The 27,667-nt window shown below is 44.7% G+C and overlaps 1 long non-coding RNA gene across 1 annotated transcript in view; it reads left to right on the top strand.

The window, feature by feature from the left end:
• Window positions 1-22,026, top strand: part of LOC143982977 (uncharacterized) — a 42,209-nt gene extending 20,183 nt beyond the window's left edge. The window contains exon 2 of the long non-coding RNA XR_013274549.1: window positions 21,724-22,026. This is a non-coding gene — a long non-coding RNA (uncharacterized LOC143982977). The remainder of the gene's footprint in view (window positions 1-21,723) is intronic.
• The last annotated feature ends 5,641 nt before the right edge of the window (window positions 22,027-27,667 follow it).

Raw genomic sequence — 27,667 nt, 5'->3', positions numbered from 1 at the left:
CATCATGTCATTGAATGTTCTGATGGGAAATATCATGCAAATGTTTTTTTTTCCCCAAAACATACTCATGTATGGCCAGCTTTCAAATTTAAGGCTACTTTCACACTGGGGCATTACGGCCGCTGGCGGTAAAGTGGTGCTATATTTAACGGCTTTACTGTCATTTTAGCGACGCTATTCAGCCGCTAGTGGGGCAGTTTTAACCCCCGCTAGCTTCCGAAAAAGGGTTAAAACCGCCTTTGCAGCGCTGCCCCATTGTTTTCTATGGGAAGGGGGATGCTTTAAGAGCGCTAAATACACCGCTCCCACAGCATTCCAAAGATGCAGCTTGCAGGACTTTTTTGACCATCCTGCAAGCGCACCACTCCAGTGTGAAAGCCTTTACACTGGAGAGACAGCAGTGGCTGTTTCAGGGCGCTTTTTTAGCGCTGTAGCGCCTGCAAAGCACCCCAGCGTGAAAGGGGCCTGAATCTACAAAAAAAAATATTATATTACTTCGATGCCCCGTACACACGAGCGGATTTTCCATCGGAAAAAAACTTGGATGGTTTTTCAGACAAAATTCCGCTCGAGCTTGGCTTGCATACACACGGTCACACAAAAGTTCTCTGAGCTTTCGACCGCCAAGAACGCGGTGACGTACAACACTACGACGAGCCGAGAAAATGAAGTTCAATGCTTCCGAGCATGCAGTCAATTGTTTCCGAGCATGCGTAGGAATTTTGCGCGTCAGAATTTGTACAGGCGATCGGAATTTCCAATCTGAACTTTTTCCGACAGACAAATAGAGAACCTGCTTTCAATCTTTTGCTGGCTGAAATTCTGCCAGCAAAAGTCTGATGGAGTATACACACGGTCGGAATTCCTGACCAAAAGCTCACATCCGCCTTTTGCTGGCAGAATTTTTTAACGTGTGTATGGGGTTTAACGCTATATTCTGCTAGAAGGCAGAAATCTTTAAAAAAAAGCAAAAAAAAAAAATAAAAATGAAAAGCAATAAAAAAAAAAAAAATGAAAAAAAATAAGAATAAGCAGCCTGGCGTAATGCAAGCAATTATTTGATACAGCATATTTTTCTATATGCCCCCCCCCCCCCCCCAGCCAGCAGTATATCCGGCAGTTGAAGCCAAGGTCAGTTCCATAGGCTGAGGGCTATCCCTTTCCCAGTGTGCTTTGCAGCGTGCATGTGTGCAGTCTTGCACGTCCTCACTAGTGGTAATGAGGAAGGAGGGAGGGAGATGGGGAGAGAGGTCCCAGCAGGGGGTGAAATGGGTGGAGGAAAAGAGGGAACTTCTACCTTCCTTACTGTCCGCTCACCAGAAATATACCAGCAGCCTCCGCCGTCTGCAAGTTAGTTTGGTTTAATCCTACAAGCCCTGCTGAGTGTTCATAGGAGGGGGAACTTATGATTTCCTTAGTGATGACTTAGGGGGGCTTTAGGTCTACAGGGACCCTGCTGTAGGGCTGCAGTACCAGGTGCATTTGCTGTTGATGACTATCAGCAGTCATATGAAAGGGAAGACGTGTCATGGCCCCAGGACTTGTGTCAATGGACGTTGGTTTCCTGCGTTAGACATACACATCCAAACACAAGTCAGCAGAATCCCATTTACTTGTACGGAGCGATAGACATGGCAGTTCAGAGCTTGCTTTGCATTGATCTGCCTTTCTATGGACACGACATGTCCTGTTAGGATTCACTGGGATTTCAGCTCTGTGGCAGTTTGGCGCAAGAAGGCAAGTCTCCATGTTGCTTTGGATTTGCACAGTGGGATCTTGACTGAGGTATTGTTGATGTTGCGGCTGCCTTGACCTTACCTCTCTAATCTATAACACCTGACTAGCCCAATAATGACACACTCACATATTTTGGATTTAACCCCTTCCCGCTGAGCGTACGCAGACGTGCGTACTCGGCTTTCATCCCGGTACCGTTGTTTAGAGTGGGAGATCGGCTTTCCGAGGATAACAACCAATGCGGCTAAAAGGAGGAGCGACAGAGTGGAACAAAGCCGGAAATGGCCTTCTTCTAGTCTCCTTGATGTAAACACGGAAACGTCATCACAATGTCACTTCCTGTTTACTCGGCTGCCAATGGCGCCGGATTTTAAAAAATATACGGTATTCAGATACACCGTTTTTGGTGATCTGAATACTTTGAAGTGCAAAGAAGGGATCTTTTAGACCCCCGATCCTTCCATAAAGTGTACCTGTCACCACCTATTACTGTCACAAGGGATGTTTACATTCCTTGTGACAGCAATAAAAGTGATCAAATTTACAATTTAGTAATATAAAAATAAATAAAATAAATAAGAATTTTTTTTTTTCTCAAGCCGCCCCCGTCCCCACGAGCTCGTACAGCAAAGAAAACGCATACAGAAGTCGCACCCGCATATGTAAATGGTGTTCAAATCACACATGTGTGGTATCACCTCGATCATCAGAGCGAGAGCAATAATTCTAGCACTAGACCTCCTCCGTAACCTGGTAACCGTAAAACACATTTAAAGCGTTGTCTATGGAGATTTTTAAGTATCAAAGTTTGTTGCTATTCCACGAATGCATGCAATTATAAAGCATGACATGTTTGGTATCTATTTACTCGGCATAACATCATCTTTCATATTGTGCAAAAAATTGGGATGACTATACTGTTTTTTTGTTTTTTTTATTCATGAAAGTGTTCCCCAAAAATTGTGTTTAAAACACTGCTGCACAAATACCGTGTGACATAAAATATTGCAACAATCGCCATTTTATTCTTTAGATTCTCTGCTAAAATATATATATATATATATATATATATATATATATATATATATATATATATATATATGTATATAATGTTTGGGGGTTCTAAGTAGCAAAAAATAGGGATTTTAACTTGTAAACACCAAATGTCATTAAAGGTTTAAATGGCCATAGCAGCCTTTTATTAACAAACCATAAATACCAAAATAACTTATTAATTCCATTATGCTTAAACAACATATTTCTCAACCATAATGTACCTAACTGACTTTTCCATGAGGCTTAGATTGATGAAGGCATATATGTATATAATATTGTTGGACATATTCTAGGGACAGAATATTGCATCCTCATCCCTGTTGTGTAGATAAAACCAAAAGAGAATGAGAGTGAGAGGAAATCTATCCCTCAAAGAGTGATAGGATTTTCACGGATGCCGATTTCCGTCACTAAGGTAAACACAACCACAGAGGGATAAATCAAATAATATAATTTATTACAAAGTATACATGATTAAAATAATAACAACATTCAGTCATACATGTTTGTGACCAAAATTGATACTCAGTTCCAAGAGCTTGAACAGATGCTTGAGTGTATGGATAGCCGGCGCATTTCGCAGACTGATTTGCTGCTTCTTCGGGGCTGTTCACCATACATCTATATCATTGTCCAAGTTGTAAAGAGATATAACATTAGTAGCAAACATAGACAAAGTTTTAATATTCATATTAGCAATGTTAACAACATTTTATTGAAGTGCTCACAAAAACATCCTGGCACTGACCGAAAAAGGTAACCGCAACATCAGAGAGAGCAAAAATGAGTCACATCCAGTGACAATAAGGCGATGTCAGAATCACCAATAAGGTCTTGTGGACGTCGGACCATATATAGTTGCGATGCACATCACGCTGGTTCGGGAGGACCAGATCTTACCCCTAATGCCACGTACACATGATCAAACAAGCGGGTGGAAAAGTCCGGCAAACTCAAGTCCGCCGGACAATCCCCCCGTGTGTAGCCTCCGGCATACTTTTTTGACCCGAAAGTACGGCGGATACAAATAGGAAGATGAAAGATCCAGAAAAGAATTATGAAAACAATTGATTTATTACAATGCTTTTAAAATAACACACACTGGTGTATTGAATAAACATATGCATATACAGATTACATATAATAGAAGGTCCTGAAGGCAAGAAGATTGGGGTGCTTGTAATCAATTATCCCGACATGTTTCGCATTAGCTTCCTCAGGGGATATACAAGCCCCTGTTGGATCTAGCATCCAATGCACAAAGCACCAATTTCGATGTAATGGAAGGTGTGCATGACCCCTCACCCATCAACTGGATGCCCAGCAGAAGAGGACACAGACGGAGGCAAGTTGATAAAAAACATAGTATGGGGTTAGACTGTGACCAGAAGAGAATGTTTAAAGAATGTACAGCGGTTCTGGGGTTATTCCAGCTGATTTAGAATATATGGCTCAAGGGGTCCAGATTTGCACCAATAAGCCGCTGGCCCGTTCACCGTTTGCTATTGCTCCTCTGCAGCGTCAGCATGGACACAGTACCTCCGTAGCCTCTTTTCTGGATCTTTTATCTTCCTATTTGTATCAAGTTGTCTGCACGCATCGCAAAAATCCCTCCCCTGATTCATCTATTCACTAATGGAAATACAATAGTTTAAGTAAATATAAACTGCTATAAAATACTTCTTCAGTATATAGCAGTCTTGTGGCTTCTATCAGTGTCTGGTTAAAGCTTGTAGGATGAGTTTTCATTCTACTCTGACTGTCCTATGAGGCTCCAGGACCCCTGAACCTCTGTCTGGACAGTGCAGATTTGCCCCTCCCAAGAAAAAGAAAAACTCTCTAGCAAAACACACTAATCTGAGCATGTGCAGAGTGTCCCCAAGTCTCTGTGCTATCAGAAGATAGATTGGGGACAGGAAGAGAAGGGGAGGATCACAGAAGACAGGATCAAACAGCCTTTTTACACAGTGTCCCCAAGGCTCTGTACTAGCAGGAGATGGGTTGGGGACAATAAGAGAAGTGGAAGGTCAGAGAAGACAGGATCAAACATCCTTTTTACACAATGCGAAAAATGAACCCCTTATGCCGCGTACACACGACCGGACTTTTCAATGGACTTGGTCCGGCGGACAACCTGACAGACTTTGCAGCTGAGGTCCGCCAGACTTTCAAGCAAATGGACTTGGCCACACACGATCACTCCAAAAGTCCGACGGATTCGAACGTGAGGACGTAGAATAAGGAAGTTCATAGCCAGTAGCCAATAGCTGCCCTAGCGTCAGTTTTAGTCCGTCGGACTAGCACACAGACGACCGTATTTTTCGGCCGAACTCGAGTCCGTCGGAAAGATTTGAAGCAAGTTTTATTTCTAGGTCCACCGGACTTTTTGGAAGAAAAACTCAGCTGGAGCCCACACATGATCGAATTGTCCGACGGATTCCAGTCCGTTAAAAAGTCCAATCGCGTGTACGCGCCATTAGGTTCCACAGTGAGTATAACGAGCATGCTTTACTGCATATACAGACTGATTTTACTGTTGTGGGTTTAGTAACACTTTAAAGCGGTAGTAAACCACAGTTAAAGAAAAAAATAAAAATCCTTTGCATAGCAAAGTCCTAATGTGCTAGTATGCACTAGTATCTATAGGTAAGGCTTACCTGTAGGTAAAAGATGAAAAATTGGCTTTACTATCACTTTAAGTAAAAAAAAAAATTTTTTTTGTGTTATATAATAGGTTGTATTTCATTATTTTAGAGATACAAAAATAGCTTCATCTCAGCACTCCAGATAACGGAAAACGCCAGTATCCCGGGCAGGTTGATGCACACTTGTCATAACTGGTCCTCTTCCTCATTCGTGTGCCAAGTAAATTTGGCAAGCTGTGAGAGGGAGGCAGGAGAGGTGAAGGCCTGGACCTGTGCAGACACGTCACAGCAGATTCTACTTTCCTGACTCTCAATGGAACTGAAGACGTGGCCGGGATAAATTACAGAACATCTTCAACGTTAGAGAACCGCTCCATCTAAATGTGACCGACTTCTACTAGATATACTATGACCTGGATGAATGAGAACCTTCATAGACATATCTCCACATACTAATCCATACCTCCCAACTTTTTGAGATGGGAATGAGGGACACCTATCAGCAAAAGTATGCAGGCATAGGACACACCCCTTGTCACGCCTCCTTAAAGGAGAATTGTACAAAAAAACAAGATTGGATAAACCCACAACTGCTTTTTTTACCGCTACTATTCCTTTATATTGGCTTTTGGAATTTACAAATGCAGCAATTTAGAAATCAGATTTAGCGCTGGAAAACACTTTTTGATAAATAAAAAGTGCATTTTATATACATCTGTATAGATCAGACCAAAATGAGGGACAAATGAAGAGGAATGACAGACAGAGGGACATTGCTCCAAATCAGGGACAGTCCCTTGAAATCAGGGACAGTTGGGAGCTATGCTAATGGCAGCAAGTGCCAGAACTATTTCCCCTGCTGTCCTAAAGCAACCTATACCCTCTATTGTAGAAGGTCAGATTGTCTTTGGGTTTGTTCACATTGGGGGACCAGGCGGTGGTGGTAAAACCAGGCGGTTGAGCTGCAGTTTTACCGCCTACAACCACCCACCTAAACAAAAGCATGCAGTTGCTCAGGGTTTTGAACATACCATACCATACCAACAGTGCCAGGACAAGGTCAAAATGCAAATTGCGTCCCCCCATATGTATGAGCATTATGTGTAGCAAAAAAAAAACTCCCATCCAAAAAAAATTTATACTAATAAGCATGCTCAATTCCTAAGGAAGAATTCCCCCTCCTCCAGGTACAAATCCACCCCCTCCAGAAATTGCCCCTCCGAGCCCCCCTATTAACCTAGCTCAAATTCTTTCTACCCATATGCCTTTAGCACAAATTCCCCCCCCCACAAAAAAGTCCCCCCTCCTAGAACATATCCCCTAACCCTCAAATTACCCATCTAAGCACAAATCCTCTCCCTCACTCCAAATTCCCCCTTCCAGCACAAAGCTCCCTCCCCAATCTGGCACAAATTCCCCCCAGCACAGATACCCCCAACCACCCCTACTAACACAAATCCTCTTCCCCTATCCCCCCTCCCAACACAAATCCCCCCAGATCACCATTCCTAGCACACCTCCCCATATTTGCCCTCCTAGGACATTTCTTACCCGCTTCCTCCCCCCCAAATTCCACTTCTCAACACAAATCCCTTCCCCCATCTCCTTGTGGTGCCCCCCCACTTCACATGATACCACAGTGCCCAGGGCAACCGTCCCTCCTGCCCACCCCTTGTCCCGGCCCTGCATACCAATGCTGCACTTTGTAGCCAAAACAAAAATGAAACCTCGTGGTCCATTCAACAGAGGGTACTGCTAGATGTTGGGGGCCCATCCAAGTGTATGAGGCTGCGCCACAACCTTACTGCAACCACCTGCAATGCATGGTTGGTGGTTAATCCTTTTTGAGGCTCGGTTCACAACTATGCGTTTTTTTAATGCTTTTTGCAGAAACGCACTACAGTCCATTTAACATGGTTTGCTATGGGACACGTTTGCTTTTTTTTCAGCCACTGCGTTTTTGGAAAGGGTCATTGACTTTTTTAAAAAGCAAAACTATGTGTTTTTGGTTTAACCACTTCAATACCGGGCCTATTCTGGCACTCCTCTCCTACACGTAAAAATCATAATGTTTTTGCTAGAAAATTACTCAGAGCCCCCAAACATTATATATTTTTTTTTAGCAGACACCCTAGGGAATAAAATGGCGGTCATTGCAACTTTTTATCTCGCACAGTATTTGTGCAACAATTTTTCAAACGCATTTTTTTGGGAAAAAAAAAAGTTTCATGATTTAAAAAATAACAAAACAGTAAAGTTAGCCCTATTTTTGTGTATAATGTGAAAGATGATTTTATGCAGAGTAACCAGATACCTAACATGTCATGCTTTAAAATTGCGCACACTCAGGGAATGACGCCAAACTTCAGTACTTAAAAATCTCCATAGGCGACACTTTAACTTTTTTTACAGGTTACATATTGAGAGTTACAGAGGAGGTCTAGAATTGTTGCTTGCGCTCTAACGCATCTGTGACTAGCTTGTCCTGGAAGTGGGTGCAGATACCTGGATTATCCAGGTATCTGCACCCCCCTGAAAGGTGGCAATAGTGCCACCGGAGGGGGGGGAGGGATCAGATGAGCGTAACTTCCACTTCAGGGTGGAGGTCCGCTTTAAATCACCTTTGGTTTACCAAAAACAGAATTATTTTTAAATGGTACTCTAATAACACACACAGTCTTTGATTTCAGAAATATATTTACAGAATTCGACTGGAGTTCGATTCAAATTTAACCGGTTCCCGACTGGCGCACGCCGATGTACGTCGGCAGAATGGCACGGCTGGGCAAATGGGCGTACCTGTATGTCCCTTTAAATTTGCCACCGTGCCATTGCGTGCTCGCCTCTGTCGCGTGCATCGGCCAGGACCTCCGTGAGTCGGGCTTGATCGCCACGGGGATACCCGCAGAAACTCGATCACCACGGGGATACCTGCGATCGCCTCATGGAGAGGAAGAACAGGGAGATGCTAATATAAACAAGTATCTCCCCGTTCTGCCTAGTGACAGTGTCACTGATCTCTGCTCCTTGTGATCGAGAGCAGAGATCAGTGATGTGTCACACGTAGCCACGCCCCCCCACAGTGAGAAACACGCCCCAGGACATACTTAACCCCTACACTGCCCCCTATTGGTTAACTCCTTGCCTGCCAGTGTCATTTACACAGGAATCAGTGCATTTGTATAGCACTGATTGCTGTATAAATGACAATGGTCCCAAAAATGTGTCAAACATGTCCGATGTGTCCACCATAATGTCACAGTGACGATAAAAATCGCTGATCACCGCCATTACTAGTAAAAAAAAAAAATATTACTGAAAATGCAATAAAAATATCCCCTATTTTGTAAACGCTATAACTTTTGTGCAAACCAATCAAGCGCTTATTGTGTTTTTTTTTTGTTACCAAAAATATGTAGAAGAATACGTATCGGCCTAAACTGAGGAAAAAAAATGTTTTTTTTATATATTTTTGGGGGATATTTATTATAGCAAAATGTAAAAAATAATGCGTTTTTTTTCAAAATTGTTGCTTTTTTTGTTTATAGTGCAAAGAATAAAAAACACAGGGGTGATCAAATACCACCAAAAGAAAGCTCTATTTGTGGGGAAAAAAAGGACATCAATTTTGTTTAGGGGCCACGTCGCACGACTGCGCAATTGTCAGTTAAAGCGACGCAGTGCGGAATCGCAAAAAGTACTCTGGTCAGGAATAGGGATGAGCCGAACACCCCCCGGTTCGGTTCGCACGAGAACCTTCGAACGGACCCCGCGTTCGTAACGAACGTTAGAACCCCATTGAAGTCTATGGGACTCGAACGTTCGAAATGGAAAGTGCTAATTTTAACGGCTGATATGCAAGATACTGTCCTAAAAAGGGTTTGGGGACCTGCCTCCTGCCTCAGGGGACATGGGTCAATGCAATAAAAAGTTTTAAAAGCGGCCGTTTTGGCGGGAGCACTGATTTTAATGACGATTAAAGTGAAAAAAAAAAATGAAATATTCCTTTAAATATGGTGCCTGGGGGGTGTCTGTAGTATGCCTGTGAAGTGCCACGTGTTTCCCGTGTTTAGAACAGTCCCTGCACAAAATGACATTAAACGGAAATAACACCATTTAAAACTGCTTGCGGTTTTAATGTTATATCTGGTTCCTGCAATATGGTTGAAAATCATTCAGAAAAATGGCATGGGTAGCCCTCCCTGCCCATTACCAGCCTATTTGGGTCTTGTACGCATATTAAGGGGAACCCCGTACCCATATTAAAAAAAGGAAATGTGTGTGGCCCCCAGGCCCTATATACTCAGAACAGCAGTATACAGGCGGTGCAAACAAGACAGGGACTGTATAGGTTTGTTGTGTTAAGTTGAATCTGTTTGTAATTTTCAACTGGTACATTTTTAAAGTGTAGCTCCAGTCAAAAAAACAATTTTTAAGCTTTTTGGAAAACATAGGGAAGGGTTATCACCCCTGTATAATTTGTTTTGTCGTCCATCTTTTTTCATCTCACTTGCTGTTGTCTCCTTCCGTTTGCAAGTAGGAGATGTTTGTAAATTGGATGTTTGAAAGTAGGGGCCTGCCCTATATGCTCTGCAGAAATGGCGGAACAAGGTGTTGGTTTTGCCACAACATTGTAAGCCCTCAAAGTGACTCTTGGTGGGCGCTGGAGCGCCCTGCTGTCAACGATTATATCAAGAATTGTAATTACATGCCATTGTTGAACAGTGGTAGAAAAATTGACCTTTGGTGGTTGTGGTGCTGGTGCCACAACACTATAAGTCCTCACCGTTACTCTGGGTGGGCACAGGAAGGGGCCCTCCTGTGAAATATTATATCAAGAATTGTAATTACATGTCCCTGTTAAACAGGGGCAGAAAAATTGGGCCTTAGGCACTGGTGCCATCACACTGCAACCTCTGCCATATACTCTAGTTTTATTGCAGGAATTAGCCCTGCTGCAAAGCATTGCATCAAAAATTGTACTTAAACGCCCCTGTTAAACAGGGGCAGAAAAATTGGGCCTTAGGCACTGGTGCCATCACACAGCAACCTCTGCCATATACTCTAGTTTTATTGCAGGAATTAGCCCTGCTACAAAGCATTGCATCAAAAATTGTACTTAAACGCCCCTGTTAAACAGGGGCAGAAAAATTGGGCCTTAGGCACTGGTGCCATCACACTGCAACCTCTGCCATATACTGTAGTTTTATTGCAGGAATTAGCCCTGCTGCAAAGCATTGCATCAAAAATTGTACTTAAACGCCCCTGTTAAACAGGGGCAGAAAAATTGGGCCTTAGGCACTGGTGCCATCACACTGCAACCTCTGCCATATACTCTAGTTTTATTGCAGGAATTAGCCCTGCTGCAAAGCATTGCATCAAAAATTGTACTTAAACGCCCCTGTTAAACAGGGGCAGAAAAATTGGGCCTTAGGCACTGGTGCCATCACACTGCAACCTCTGCCATATACTGTAGTTTTATTGCAGGAATTAGCCCTGCTGCAAAGCATTGCATCAAAAATTGTACTTAAACGCCCCTGTTAAACAGGGGCAGAAAAATTGGGCCTTAGGCACTGGTGCCATCACACTGCAACCTCTGCCATATACTCTAGTTTTATTGCAGGAATTAGCCCTGCTGCAAAGCATTGCATCAAAAATTGTACTTAAACGCCCCTGTTAAACAGGGGTAGAAAAATTGGGCTGCTGGCATCACCCAGAACCAAAAATGTTCTTCCAACATATCAGCGGAGGAGGAAGAGGATAGACAATCAACATAACAGGACAGTCACTCAGCATCAGCATAGGCAGTCTTGAAGGGATGTGGTATTTCAAAAAAAATTATTCGGTTACATCAGCTTCAGGTGCTTGGTAGCTGTGGGTGATCCAAGACTGATTCATCTTGATGAAGGTCAGTCGATCAACTGATTCGGTGGACAGGCGCACCCTGTGATCGGTAACGAAGCCACCAGCAGCACTGAAGGTGCGTTCCGAAAGAACGCTGGATGCAGGACAGGCCAGTAGCTCAATTGCATACTGTGCAAGCTCTGGCCAGTGATCCATCCTCAAGACCCAGTAAGCCAGAGGATTTTCAGTGGGAAAGGTGTCCAAGTATGACCTTGCCCCTAGGTATTCCTGCACCATGTAAATTAGACGCTGGCGATGGGTGCTGGAACCAATCATACCTTGGGGCTGCAGACTAAAAAATTGTTTGAAAGCATCAGTCAGATGGCCACCTTCTCCACCGCTCCTTCTGACTGATGCCTCAGCAACACGTTGTCCAGGACCAGGAGTTTGTGACCTCCCAGTCTCTGGGAACGCGTTGCACAGAGCTTTCTGCAAGGCCTCCCGGAGATGTCTCATCCTCTGCTCCCTCAGCGATGGCAAGATAAGGTCGGCAACCTTACCCTTGTACCGTGGATCAAGGAGAGTGGCCAGCCAGTAATGGTCCCTCTCCTTGATCCGAAGAATACGAGGATCCTTCCGTAGGCTTTGCAGGATCAGGGAGGCCATGCAGCGTAGGTTAGCTGAGGCATTCGGTCCGGAGTCCTCTGGGTCACTAAGGACAACATGATCCGCAGCTACCTCCTCCCAGCCACGTACAAGTCCACGTGTTTCTTGGGACTGTAAATCATCCCTATAAGACTGCTGCTGCTGCTGCTGATGCTGAGTGCCAGCCTCCACCTCCATGCTGACACAATCATCCTCCTCCTCCTCTTCCTCCTCCTCACCCTCTTCCTGTGTGATGGGTGGCACAGCAGGAACACTGTCTGGATAAAGGGGGCCTTGAGAGGCAAGGAAGTCCCCCTCTTCCTGCCTCTGTTCTGCCTCAAGTGCCCTGTCCATTATTCCACGCAGCGTATGCTCCAAGAGGTGGACAAGAGGTACAGTGTCACTGATGCATGCACTGTCACTGCTCACCATCCTTGTGGCCTCCTCAAACGGTGACAGGACAGTGCATGCATCCCTGATCATTCCCCACTGGCGTGGTGAGAAAAAACCAAGCTCCCCTGACCCTGTCCTGGTGCCGTAGTCGCATAGGTACTCATTGATGGCCCTCTGCTGCGTGTGCAGCCGCTGCAGCATGGCCAATGTTGAGTTCCATCTGGTGGGCATGTCACATATAAGGCGGTTCTTGGGCAGGTTCAACTCCTTTTGGAGCTCAGCCAGCCGAGCACAGGCATTAAATGATCGGCGGAAATGCACACAGACTCTCCTGGCCTGTTTCAGGACATCCTGTAAGCCGGGGTACCTGCCCAAGAACCGCTGCACCACCAGGTTAAGGACGTGAGCTACACAGGGCACATGGGTCAGTTGTCCCTGTCGGAGGGCGGAGAGGAGGTTGGTGCCATTGTCGCAAACCACCATTCCTGGCTTAAGCTGGCGTGGCGTCAACCACCTCTCGGCCTGCCCCTGCAGAGCTGACAAAACATCCGCCCCAGTGTGGCTCCTGTCCCCCAAACAAACCAGCGCAAGCACGGCATGGCATCGTTTTGCCTGCGTACTTGCGTAGCCCCTGCAACGCCTACGGAGCACCGCTGGTTCTGAGGACAGAGCACTGGAAGAGGCCATGGAGGAAGAAGAAGAGGAGGGGGTGGAGGAGAGAGGTGTGTCACAACCAATAGTAGCATTTTGGAGGCGTGGTGGCGGAACAACCTCCAACACTACTGCACCTTGTCCTGCATCCTTCCCAGCAGCCAGAAGAGTGACCCAATGGGCCGTGAAAGACAGGTAACGTCCCTGTCCATGCCTGCTGGACCATGAGTCAGCGGTAATATGCACCTTACCGCTGACCGCCCTGTCCAGCGAGGCAAGGACATTGCCTTCCACATGCCGGTAGAGAGCCGGAATCGCCTTCCGTGAGAAAAAGTGGCGTTTGGGGACCTGCCACTGAGGAACCGCACATTGTACAAACTCACGGAAGGGGGCCGAGTCTACCAACTGAAAAGGCAGCAGTTGAAGTGCTAGCAATTTAGCCAAGCTAGCATTCAACCGCTGGGCATGTGGATGGCTGGGAGTAAATTTCTTCCGCCGGTCCAGCAGCTGGGGCAGGGACATTTGCCTGCTATAATCGGACGTGGATGTACCACTAGCGGAGTTCCCGGAAGCAATTGGCTGCGACACACCTAATTCTACACCTTCATTCCTCTCAGAGCAGGTTTCAGAGAGGACTGAAGGTCTAGTGGGGTTGGAGATGCCAGCTGATGAGGAGCAAGGAGAGGTCCGCTTTGTTCTTTGGTGTGGGTCTTTGAGGTACGCTTGCCAACGAGCTGCATGGCAGGTCAACATATGTCTGGTCAAGCATGTGGTGCCCAAGCGGCTGATGTTTTGGCCACGTGAGATACGCTTGACACATATGTTGCAAATAGCAGCAGTGCGATCTGATGCACTCGTCTCAAAAAAGGCCCACACCAAAGAACTTTTAGAATAACGCGCAGAGGAAGCGCTCTGCGCAGGCGGAGCTCTGAGGTGTGATTCAGTCGGTGTGCTGCCCCTAAGCTGGCCCCCGGAGGGCATCCTGCCTCGTTGGACATGTGCCTCCTCCTCCTCCTCCTCCCTCCTTCCAGGCACCCACGTGGAGTCAGTGCCCTCATCATCCCCTCCCTCTTCATCGCTGTAGCAAACCTGGCAGTATGCTGCAGCTTGTGGAACATGACTGCCAGATTGCTGTGCTTCTTGAGCATCCTCTCTCTCTGCGCTCACGCTACTGCCTTCCTCTAGCTGAGTGTCATCATCAGAGCCCACCAAACACTGGGCATCCTCCTGGAGCATGTACCCAACACTGTGCTCAAAGAGTTCAGGAGACTCCTCAGGAGGACGTGGTGGGTCTAGGGAAGGAGTCACTGATGATGACATTGAGAGGAGGGACGACGATGTGTTGGCAGCTGCTTTTCTACTACCCTGAGACTGGGTGAGAGAGGATGAGGAGGATGAAGAGGGCTTGGTCATCCACTCTACCAAGTCGTTGGCATGTTGCGGTTCAACATGTCCAGCTGCAGAAATGAAGGACAAGCATGTCCCATGGCCACGTGCTGATGACAATGCACCGCGTCCACGACCAGCACTGTTGTCTCTAGACACAGAGCCTGCTTGCCCTCTTTTATCGGCTCGCGCCTGTCTGCCTCTCCTTGCTGGCCTTCCAGACATGGTAATGGCCTGAAGGGAGTTGGGTAAAACAGTAGTTGTGTAGTTTATATTGTGCTGGAGGCACACAACACCCACTAACTCCTGCAGATGCCTTTTTTATAGAACAGCAGAGTTAAAGGGGTATATACAGATGTATACTGTGCTGTGCTGGAAGCACACACAACTTCCAATAACTCCTGCAGATGACAATCGGGCCCAAATAGAGAACAGCTATGTAGGTGGATTATAGTGATATGTACTGGGTACAGAGCACGCACACAGCACGCACTATCTCCTGAGTGACACTACTGACTGCAAGCTCTATTGTTAAAGATGGACCACTAGCTATATAGGTGAGGTGAATATCACGGTGTATACTGCGGTCAGGGCACGCAGACAATAACCAGAAAACAGCAGAGTTAAAGGGGTATATACAGATGTATACTGTGCTGTGCTGGAAGCACACACAACTTCCAATAACTCCTGCAGATGACAATCGGGCTCAAATAGAGAACAGCTATGTAGGTGTATATAGTGGTATGTACTGGGTACAGAGCACGCAGACAGCACGCACTAACACTACTGACTGCAAGCTCTATTATTAAAGCTAGATCACTAGCTATATAGGTGAGGTGAATATAGTGGTGTATACTGCGGTCAGGGCACAGACAGTAACCACTACACAAGAGCAAGATAGTAAATCAGCCAAAAACGATTGGTGTGTAACTGTGTTGAAGGTACACAGAACACCCACTGCTTCAGACGCCAACACACTGCACGAGGCCGCCTTAATGGCGGCCTTATATAGTGTGGGGCGTGCACTACACAGCCTGAGCTATGATTGGCCACAGGCAGGATGCCTGTGGCCAACCATGGCTCTCCTCGCTGCTGGCGCTGCGATTGGCCAAGCATGCGGGGTCACAGTGCATGCTTGGCCAATCGTGAGACAGCAATGCATTGCGCCATCGCAGTGCATTGTGGGCCACACGAATTTTGCCGCGAACGGCCCAAACGTTCGGAATTCGGCGAACGCACGAACGACCGATGTTCGAGTCGAACATGCGTTCGACTCGAACACGAAGCTCATCCCTAGTCAGGAAGAGGGTAAAATCTTCCGGGGCTGAAGCGGTTAAATTTAAAATTGGAAATTCGCACAAATTTCATTTCGTTATTTGGAACATTCTGAAAATTTTGTTTATACTATAATTTGGGTATTCGGATATATCCATATCTCTGTATAACGAAAAATTTGTCCGAATATTTAAATGGAACTAAACAAACCCACATGTCTAATGATATTTTAGATGCCATGGAATGGACCATGGACAGCAGAGTCCTGTATAGACATCACTGAATAATGTTAGGAATAAATACTATTTTCAAAATGTGTGGGTTTGCTGTCCTGTCTTGAATAATCATATTTTTCAGGAGGGTGCAGTCATGCGTTCTAAAAAATGCACGTCTTTGCTGATTTGTCAACTTTAATTCCGGCTGGCCCTGACAGTGAATGCAATACAGACAGCTATGCACTACATTCCTCAAAAATACCCTTACATTTAAAGAAGATCTTCACCAATTTTTAAAATTTATGTTCACCATAAAGCCCACATGTAGTGTATTAATAAATGGATATTATATTTTTTTTAAATTTGAAAGTGTGTTTTTTCTTTTAACCACTTCAGCCCCAGAAGATTTGGCTGCTGAATGACCGGGTCATTTTTTTGCGATTCGCCACTGCGTCGCTTTAACTGACAATTGCGCGGTTGTGCGATGTTGTACCCAAACAAAATTGATGTCCTTTTTTTTCCCACAAATAGAGCTTTCTTTTGGTGGTATTTGATTGCCTCTGCGGTTTTATTTTTTTGCGCTATAAACAAAGAAAGGGCGACAATTTTGAAAAAAAAAACACAATATTTTGCACTTTTTGCTATAATATCCATTTTTTTCTCATTCTTCTACATATTTTTGGTAAAAAAAATAAATCGCAATAAGCGTATATTGCTTGGCTTGCGCAAACGTTATAGCGTCTACAAAATAGGGAATAGATTTATAGCATTTTTATTATTATTTTTTGCTAGTAATGGTGGCGTTCTGCGATTTTTATCGGGACTGCAACATTATGGCGGACACATCAGACACCTTTGACACATTTTTGGGACCATTGTCATTTATACAGCGATCAGTGCTATAAAAATCACTGGCAGGGAAGGGGTTAACACTAGGGGGCGATCAAGGGGTTAACTGTGTTCCCTGCTACATGTTTCTAACTGAAGGGGGAGGGGACTGACTAGAGGAAGTGACGGATCGTGGTTCCTAGCTATTAGGAACACACAATATGTCACTCCTCACAGAGCAGAACAGGGATTTGCGTGTTAACACACACACTTCCCTGTTCTGCCTCTCGTGCCCGCGACCGCCCGTGGCCGGCAGTCATCGTTACCATCGGCCACGAGCATCGGCAACCCCCCGCAGTGCAGCGGGCCTGTGTGCGCCTGCTATCCCGATCCCACGTATAGCTACGACAGCTCGCGGGATCGTGCCGACCTGCCACAGTAAAATGACGGCTGGTCAGCAAGCAGTTAAAGCATAACTCCACTTTTTTTGAGAAAAAAAAACATTCCCCTCTGGGTGATGTACATTGCAAGGATTTTAACAAACTTTGTTGCAGATTCCTACCTTTTGTTATATACACAGAAATTCCTGTGTGCTTGTCTGTATCCATGTGGGAAAGTGAGTCTAATGGGCGTGGTTTCCTAATTATCAATCAGCTGTGCACTTGCAGAGCTCTAATGAGGAAAGTTGCCAGGCCTGCATCCCTTTAGATGTGATTTGCTATTGGGAGTATCTCTCCAAAAAAGTTACTTTTGTTGCAGGGGATGCCTGAAATCTGAATTATATCTTAGTGTAGAATTCTGGGTAAATCAGTGAGCCAATCACACAAGCAGGAAATGATGTTTCTGGGGGGCGTTCTGTATACCATCTGTGTACAGAACAGAAAGAAGGAAGGGGAAAGGTTTAGGACTTTAAATGAGGTATACATATGATAATATGTGCTTCCATCCCTGATTCAAATGAATAATAGAAAGGAAGTTGGGACTTTGTATGAGGCAAGTTTAGCTGCCACTTGCCTCATACAAAGTCCCAACTTCCTTTCTATTATTCATGTGTACAGAACAACTCCAGGTAGCCATATTGCAATGCATTTTCAGAAAATTACAGTGGCTGCAGATTGAAAAGGAAAGGTCATTTTTAATAACATTTAACTACAATATGACTTGTGTCGCAATTGTATACGCTATATTATTTTTTCTTTATTTGCTATTTTTTTCCCCATGAAAGGGGAGTTACCCTTTAAGTTTTGCAGCACTTCTGGTCACCGCTTCCTAAGCAAGTGACCTTATTATGATATTCCGTTGACTCCTATTGATGGGATATTGGTGTTATTGATCCCAGGAGCTTTTGGGCATCCTAATGCCGCGTACACACGATTGGAATTGTCATCGGAAAAAGCTCTGATGATTTTCCTGTCGGAATTCCTCTCAAACTGTCTTGCCTACACACGGTCACACCAAATTCCGACCACCAAGAACGCGGTGACGTACAACACGTACGACGGGACTACAAAAAGGAAGTTCAATACCTAGTAGCCAATAGCTTCCATCTTGTAGTGGAATCTGAGCATGCGTGAGTTTTTACGCGTTGGAATTGCATACACACGATCGGAATTTCCGATAGAAAGTTTTTCCGTTGGGAAAATTGAGAACATGCTATCAATTTTTGGCTGGCGGGAATTCGGACAGCTAAATTCCGATGGAGCATACATGCGGCCATATTTTCCGATGAAAAGCTCTCATCGGTCTTTTTCTGACAGGAATTCCGATCGTGTGTATGCGGCATTAGTGTCTAACATTGTGATATTTTCAGACTGGAAATTGTGCGATCAGGAGGCGATAGGCGCAATTTTTTTAAGAAGAGGATCACTGCCAGGAGCAAGCAATGCTCTGCTGATGTCTTCTTGGTTCTCTGTTGTTATCAGGTTGCTAAAACAGGGTAGGAACTTATAGTATCATTGTTTGTAAGGTTGAATAAAGACAACAGTCCATGCAAATTTCTTAGGACTCAAGAAGATGTTTTTATTAAAATTTTGGGTAGAAGACTGTAGCTCCTCTTTAACCGTTTGCCGACCAGCCTTTGCAGTTATACTGCGACAGGTTGGCACGGCTGCGCAAATCGCCGTAGCTATTTGTCGACTCTTTAAGACGCTATAACAGGCGCACACGCGCCCACACCGTGTCCCCGGAGCCAATGCGCGTGCCTGGCTAGTGCGATGTCTGCCGTGCACCCGCGATAGCTCCTGACAGAACAAGAATGGGGATCTGTGTGTGTAAACATGCAAATCCCGGTTCTGTCAGGGGAGCAGAGACAGATCGCGTGTTCCTACTAAGTAGGAACACACGATCTGTCTCCTCCCCCAGTCACTCCTATCCCCCCACAGTTAGAAACACACATAGCTCTTTTTTTGTTTATAGCACAAAAAAAATAAAAAATGCAGAGGTGATCAAATACCACTAAAAGAAAGCTCTATTTGTGGGGAAAAAAAGGACATAAATTTTGTTTGGGTACAATGTCGCAAGACCACGCAATTGTCAGTTAAAGCGGCGCAGTGCTGTATCTCAAAAAACGGCCTGGTCAAGAAGGGGGCAAATCCTTCCGGGGGTAAAGTGGGTAAAGTACAACTAGAGTCACACCTTTTTTTTTTTCCTTCATTTTAGATGAGTACGGGTCATTACCCCATCAGTTTTTTTTCTTTGCTATCCCATTGAGGATTGGATGTCTTAAGCCCCGTACACACGAGCGGACTTTTCAACATCCAAAGTCCGTCAGACCGAGTCCGTCAGACTATCCGATCGTGTGTGGGCTGCAACGGACTTTAGCTTCGCAAAAGTCTGACGGACTTTAGAAATGAAGCATGCTTCAAATTTTCCCGACGGAACTCCGCCGGACCCGGTCCCCTTCGAAAAATCCGCTCGTGTGTATGCTACTCCGACGGACTAAAACCGACGCTAGGGCAGCTATTGGCTACTGGCTATGAACTTCCTTATTCGAGTCGGGTCGTACGTCATCACGTTCGAATCCGTCGGAGTTTAGTGTGATCGTGTGTGGCCAAGTCCGTTCGTCGGAAAAGTCTGTCAGAACTCCGGCGGAACTCCGGCGGAACTCCTTTGGAAGTCTGTCGGACATAAGTCCTCTCGTGTGTACGGGGCTTTATTGGAGAGATTTCCCTTCACTTCCTGTGCCATAGACAACACAGGAAGTGAGAGAAAAATCATCCAAAGTGAGGGAAATCCCTGGTGGTCACCAGAACTAATGTTCCTATTGGAAGATTTTCCCTCTTATCCTGGTTTGGTGACAACCAAAAAATGAAAAAAAAATTGGATTTTCTTTCATTTTTAGTGATAATGGTAAAAAGAAAAAAGTTTTGCCTTTGATCAAACTTTAAAATGTTCTCTGTTTACAATAATATAAGTATAATGTTACTATGACTTGACACCAGATGATGCCTACCATTGCCTTTACTAAACAAAAATATGTACCTCTTTGAAACTAGTTTTTCTGGGGGTTTTTACTGGGTGCCTGAGGATTCCAAATCTCAGAACAAATCTCCACCAACTGCCATTCTCTTGCCCAGTGTGATCGCCTTATTTGCCGGTAAAGACATTCTCATTGAGCAGGGGAATAGCAGTTGACAGTAGTGGTAGCCTTTTACTTTTAAAAATGTGTAATGGCTGACAGGTTTGCTTTAATTGTGGCCTGCAGAAGTGAAAAATGTCTTGGCATCATTGGGCTTTAACAATGCCCCATCATTGGTGTCAGTAGGAGGAATAGTGCCCCATCATTGTTGTCAGTGGGAGGAATAGTGCCCCATCATTGGTGTCAGTAGGAGGAATAGTGCCCCATCTTTGGTGTCAGTGGGAGGAATAGTGCCCCATCATTGGTGTCAGTAGGAGGATGTGATCAGGGGTGGACTGACCATTCAGCCACTCGGCACTGCCCGAGGGCCCCAGGCCACTAGGGGGCCCCATCAAGGTTGCCAGCCTCAGTAAAACCAGGGACAGTATGTAAAAATCTGTGTTTTCTTTACATCTGTCTCTGAAATGTCCCTTACCGACATCCTTTTGGTCTAAAAATCCTGAGATTGTAGCTGCCCCACCTCTCCAGTACTTTCTCAGCCAATAGAAACATGTCTGTGATTGTATACTGTGTGTGTGTGTATACTGTGTGACCCCATAATCTCCTATTGCCTGGGGGCCCCATGAGTTGTCACTCCCCCCTTGTATGTGATATATTGTTTAAAAATTCTCTGCATTTAAACTGCTGAAAAAATTTATGTATTAACTGAAATATCACTGAAAGTCCAAGAAGAGATAAATTCCCCGTATAAAATACATGCCCGTATTTCATCCATCTGTTTGCGGATGAAATACAGACATACATGCATTCCTATGGGATAGCGGATGAACATCCGCAGACACCTGATATCGTCCGCCTCTGCAATTGTCTGATTCTGAAGACGGAGGAAAATCCTATTTTTCTATCCGTCTGCAGAGCGGATGAACACGGACAGACGGTCCGTGTTCATCCGATCCCCCATAGAGGAGAGCGGAGAGCTGACAGGGCGGTCCCTGCACAGTGTGTGTGCTCAGCGGGGACAACGGAGTGATCCCTGCTGAGCAAGCGGATCATCACGGGGCTGATCATTACTGTTCTGTCCCGTGTGAAAGGGGCTTTATTTCTATGACTATGTATCAGCACAAGTGCGCATGCTGGGACATAATACTCACATTTTAACTCCCATTCATTTTTTTACCAGGCGCTATAGTAAATTAGCAAATAAGCGCTTGGCTAAAATGCGTTTCCGAGCATGAAAATGCGCACTATACAGCCAAAAGCAAGTTTCAACCATTGATTATAATTGTACAATTGTTATTTCCACAAAGAAAAATACATTTTCATTTTGAGATAAATTGTTTACTTCTCTAAAATAAATTGTCTTTGCTGGGATTTTACTGTATGTTTCTTTGGTCAGGGCTGCGCTCAGCCCTTCCTTCTCTGAGCTGGCCGCTCAGCTGTCAGCTAATTGCCAGCTCCTATCTCTCCACAGTTACTCAGCTGTTGGTGATATCCTGCTCGTCAGTCCTGCCTACTTAAGCCAACCAGTCCAGAGGATCTCTGCCTTCTCCTTAGTCAACATCACAGAGGCGCCCTCCTGCATTCCTGTTAAAAGACTTGCTTGGCTGACATCCCTTCTGGCTCCAGATCCTGCTTGCTGTTTTACTACGCTCATCTCTGGCTCCCTGACGTTTGGCTTGTCTGACTATCCGTTTCCGGTTCCTGAACTCTGGCTATATTTTGACTATGTTTGTTCTATTTACTTTTATTATTAAACAAGTGTGATTTAACTATACTTCTGTCTCAGTCTGATTTCATGGTTTCTGACAATTTGTGTGAATCAACCCTCACAAAGTTATCATTTCCTATTTTGTACCCTCCACATCCCCAACAACGTACAAATTAAATTTATAGATTTTTGGTATCATGGCCAGAGCCTTGTACATTTATTTTTAGGTTTATCCTGCACAGATATATATAGATGCATTCTTTCAATTGTAAAAAATGTGTGTTCCTGATGAACAGGTGTGAGCACTTGACTCATACATGAAGAGACAGAATCAATTACACTGGTGGGTGTGTCCTTTACTGGGCGGGTCTAGGTGTGCTAGCAATCCTGGCTAGCTTATATAAAGGCCTGTAGTTGTGGTGGGTGTTTGGCCTGAGAAGAGGCCAGAATCTTTGTTTATATTGGTTGTCAAATAGATATATATATATATATATTTTTTTTTTTTGGGGGGGTGGGAGTGTGCATAATGTCTGACCCACTCCCCACTAAGGCTGTGTTTTGCTGATTGCTTTTACAAGTTTAGATAGGGGTACAAGTTTAGATATACTATGCCATGATGGCCATTTATTTTCCATGAGAACTGGTAGTCTGAAAAGGGTGCAGATTGATCCATTGTGCGGAGTGGTTATCCAACTAATGAACCAAAGGCGCACATTCACCTGTTTCTGGTGAGTGGCCAATCCATAAGTGGTGGTGGAATCACAAATTGGTGTTATTTAGGTGTACTACTAAGAAGATTAATACATAGGAATTGGTTGATCACTCACTGAGGCGACTTATTTGGAACTTATCAGCTACTTGTAACCATTCACTGCACTGAGTATATTGAACTTTTTCACGAAAGACATATATTGAATGGTTTATTTATTTATTTTATGGCAGCAGTAACAATTTTATATCTATTTTATTTTTGTTTGTTCTCTGCACATGTTCCCGTTGGTATTGTGTGCATGGGTTTTCAATCCTATGGCTTAAGACACAAATTTATTATGTTATTTTCCATTTGGGCACATGAGCATGGATACATCATTTTTTGAAGGGTATAACTAATAAGTGTCTGACACCGAATTGATAGTTTTCTATACAGTACATTGGTAGGATATTTTGTTAATAATATACACCGTTGAGATCTATGGCTATATATAGTAGTGGTAGTACACCAATTTAATAGTTGGCGCAGTCCATAAACACGTCTCTTTCAAATATACCGTTGCTGTCTCTTTAAATGGTGAACAGCAGGCAGCACAGCAAAACAATTGCAAACAATGTTGTTTATATGGATGCCTGCAATATTTGGTGTGTTACACCAGTGGTCCCCAACCTTTTTGGCACCGGGGACCGGCATTGTGGATGAAAATTGTGGCAAGGCCCGGGGGGGTGGGCGCATGGGGGACGATGCGGCTTTTCGCGGCCAATTTGTCAGGAAATGGCTGGTGTTAGCACTTCATCACAACACCATGGTTAATGTGGTGTCAGGATGATTGAAGTGCATCATTTTTATTATTATATTGTAATATAAAATGAAATAGTTCAACTCACCATAATGCAGAATCTGTCACTAGATGCAGCTTGTCACTTGCTACCAGCTTGCCATGTTGCCTATCACCAGATTTCCACATGCCACATCGCCTGCCACCAGATGCAGACTGCCACATGCCATCAGATGCAGATTGACACATGCCACAGTCACATGTCACCAGATGCAGATTGCCACAGTTCAATGCCACCAGAATGCCACGTCACCAGATGCAGATTGCCACAGTTCAATGCCACCAGATTGCCACGTCACCAGATGCAGATTGCCACAGCCACATGCCACCAGATGCAGATTGCCACAGTCACTTGCCACATGCCACCAGATGCAGATTGCCACAGTCACTTGCCACATGCCACCAGATGCAGATTGCCACAGTCACTTGCCACATGCCACCAGATGCAGATTGCCACGTGTCACCAGCCACATGCCACCAGATGCAGATTGCCACATGTCACCAGCCACATGCCACATGCCACCAGATGCAGATTGCCACATGTCACCAGATACAGATTGCCACCAGATGCGCATTGCCACAGACACATGCCACCAGATGCAGATTGCCACATGTCACCAGATGCAGATTGCCACAGTCCCTTGCCACAGCCACCAGATGCAGATTGCCACATGTCACCAGATGCAGATTGCCACAGTCACTTGCCACATGCCACCAGATGCAGATTGCCACAGACACATGCCACCAGATGCAGATTGCCACAGACACATGCCACCAGATGCAGATTGCCACATGTTACCAGATGCAGATCGCCACAGTCACTTGCCACAGCCACCAGATGCAGATTGCCACATGTCACCAGATGCAGATTGCCACAGTCACTTGCCACTGCCATCAGATGCAGATTGCCACATGTCACCAGATGCAGATTGCCACAGTCACTTGCCACATGCCACCAGATGCAGATTGCCACAGACACATGCCACCAGATGCAGATTGCCACAGACACATGCCACCAGATGCAGATTGCCACAGTCACTTGCCACCAGATTCAAATTGCCACAGACACATGCCACTAGATGCAGCATCTTAAGTGCAAATTGTCACTAAGTGCAGTGCAGTGCAGTGCAGTGGAGTGGAGGGTTCCGCTTGAGAGAGAACAGAGGTGATGCGGGGCGGGCTGTGAGAGATGATGTAATCTCTCTGCTCCCCCACTTCACCTCCAACAGTATACTGGCCGGGCTGTGTGGGCGGAACAGCGGTGATGTGGGCGGGCGGTGGGAGATGATGTCATCTCTCTGCTCATCTGCTTCACCCCCAGCAATGTAGCGGCAGAGCTGTGTGGGCAGAAGTGCGGTGATCGCTCTGCTCACCGCCGCCGCATCTCAGTGCACACTTCGCGGCCCGGCTGCAAACGGGCTACGGCCCGGGGGTTGGAGACCCCTGTGTTACACCATAAGCTCGATTGACTCATTAGGCGTACACCTGTCTGAGTCCAAGCCTTCCAGTAAACCTTCACATAATTGGTGGTGGACTATCTACTTGCAACCTCTCTGTATATCTTCTTTTGAAGTCACAATGATGCCATGACAATTCATTTATGGACTTGGATTCATTCACGTTTGACTTTCTTCCCAGTGGATATCACGTTCACTTTTTTTGTACACAATATATTTGTACTGTTGCTTTATGTACCGTGTGTCATGTCCCTTTAAGGGTTTTTTTCATAAGCATTGTCTTTATTATTCAAGTTATTTTCCTTGTTTATTACACAATATTCAATTTTAGTTAATTCTAATATTGCACATTAGCGCTGCACTTTCATTTTATTTCACTCAACTTTGGTCGCCCATGGCGAGGCCTGTTCTGAGTGGAACCTGTCCTGTTAAAGCACTGTATGGTCTTGGCCACCATGCAGCCCAGTTCCAGGGTCTTGGCAATCTTCTTATTGCCTAGGCCATCTTTATGTAGAGCAACAATTGTTTTTTTCAGATCCTCGTAAGAGTTCTTTTCCATGAGTGAGAGCAATAACACTAAATTTAACACACCTGAGACCTTGTATCACTAATGAGTCACATGACACCGGGGAGGGAAAATGGCCCAATTTGGACATTTTCCCTTGGGGTGTACTTATTTTTGTTGCCAGTGGTTTAAACATTAATGGCTGTGTGTTGAGTTATTTTGAGGGGACAGCAAATTTGCACTGTTATACAAGCTGTACACTCACTACTTTACATTGTAGCAAAGTGTCATTTCTTCGGTGTTGTCACATGAAAAGATAGAATAAAAATATTTACAAAAATGTGAGTGGTTTACTCACTTTTGTGAGATACTGTAAATAGATAAAGTAATCAAATGAAAATTCTGCTATTTTTGACTGATCACTGGACAATCAAGGTAGAGAAATCCTGATTCAACATAGCAGAAAATATTATTATTATTATTATTCAGGATTTATATAGCGCCAACAGTTTGCGCAGCGCTTTACAATATGAGGGCAGACAGTACACTTACAATACAAATCAATACAGGAGGGATCAGAGGGCCCTGCTCATTAGAGCTTACAATCTAGAAGGGAGGGTGGAATATGATTTCTTTCTATCTGATTGATTGTGTTCCTGTTTTCAGTCCTATTTTCAGCACCACAAACCAAAAACACTATTTAATTCATTTTAACCACTTAAAGACCAAGCCTTTTCTGGTACTTTTTGTTTACAAGTTTAAATCAGTATTTGTTGGTAAAAATTACCTATAATCACCAAACATTGTGTGTATGTATATATATATACATATATATTAGCAGAGACCCTAGAGAATAAAATGGAGATTGTTGCAATTTTTTATGTCATGCGGTATCAGTTTTTCAAGCACAATGTTTTTGGAAAAAATTAATTTTAATGAATTAAAAAAAAAAAAAACATGATCTGTACCCATATTTTTTTATAATAATATGAAAGATGATGTTACACTGAGTAAATATATACCTAACATGTCATGCTTTAAAAATTGCGCACGATCTTGGAATAATGACAAACTACAGTTCTTAAAAATCTCCATAGGCAATGCTTTAAATGCCTTTACAGGTTTCCTGTTTAGAGTTAGAGGATCTGGGGCAATAATTATTGCTCTCGCTCTAACGTTTGTGAGGATACCTCACATGTGTGGTGCAAACACGGTTTATATATACATGTGTGACTTCTGCACGCAAACACAGAGGGATGTATTATTTTTTATTTTTACACTGTCGCTTTAATTTTTTTCATTTTTTTATCACTTTTATTCCTGTTACAAGGAATGTAAACATCCTAGGAATCAAGAGGATGTTTTTATTAACATTTTGGGTAGAAGACTGTAGCTCCCCTTTAACCACTTCCTGCCCGCTGGCCATCATATGACGGCTGGGCGGTGCGGCTCTCTTTCTGGGTGGATGTCATATGATGGCCTCCCAGAATGACCGCTCTCGTGCACCCTCGTGGCCGCGCCGTGTTGCTAGGACATGACACGATCCCAATCTGTGTAAAGACCCGCGGCCGTGGCTCTTTAACCATGTGACCGGCTGTGTCCAATCACAGCCGGTCACATGTAAACACGGAGATTCCAGTAATCGTCACTCCTTGCCTCACACTGACAGAGTGTGAGGAGAGGAGAGCCGATCAGTGGAATCTCCTCACAGGGGACAGCTAGGGACATCAAAAAAAGAAAGGAAGATGCCCTGGCTGGGCTGGGCCTCTGGCTAATTGAATCAACAGCAGGTACTTATCCAGTCTTGTGGGATAAAAGGTAACAGCAGAACCTTGCAAGTTAAAGCCATGGCACTACTTGCACCTGCATGCCTGCTGGTCTTTGAAAATAGAGGAGGCAGATAGGTTGCCAACCTACATATATGGGCAGGTGAATACATGCTAAGTAATGTATAAGGATAAAACTTCCAAGTATGTATTACCTCTCATTCAGATCTCAGTAGTCCACTGTCAATGACTTTTGCTTATCTGCTCAGAAAAACAGCGCCATCTTTGTTCAGGCCTCATCCAGTGTCAGCATCTACTTCTTGGATTGACATGTTGGCGCAGAGATGACACAATCGATTAAATCCTTTTGCCTATAATGCTGCGTACACACGATCGGACTATCCGGCGGACTAAGTTTGGCGGACCAGA

The sequence above is a fragment of the Lithobates pipiens genome, unplaced genomic scaffold (assembly GCF_037356315.1).
Source record: "Lithobates pipiens isolate NorthernLeopardFrog02 unplaced genomic scaffold, aLitPip1_a1.2 Scaffold_1, whole genome shotgun sequence".
Lineage (NCBI taxonomy): Eukaryota > Metazoa > Chordata > Amphibia > Anura > Ranidae > Lithobates > Lithobates pipiens.
This window is presented reverse-complemented; position numbering and strand designations above follow the sequence as displayed.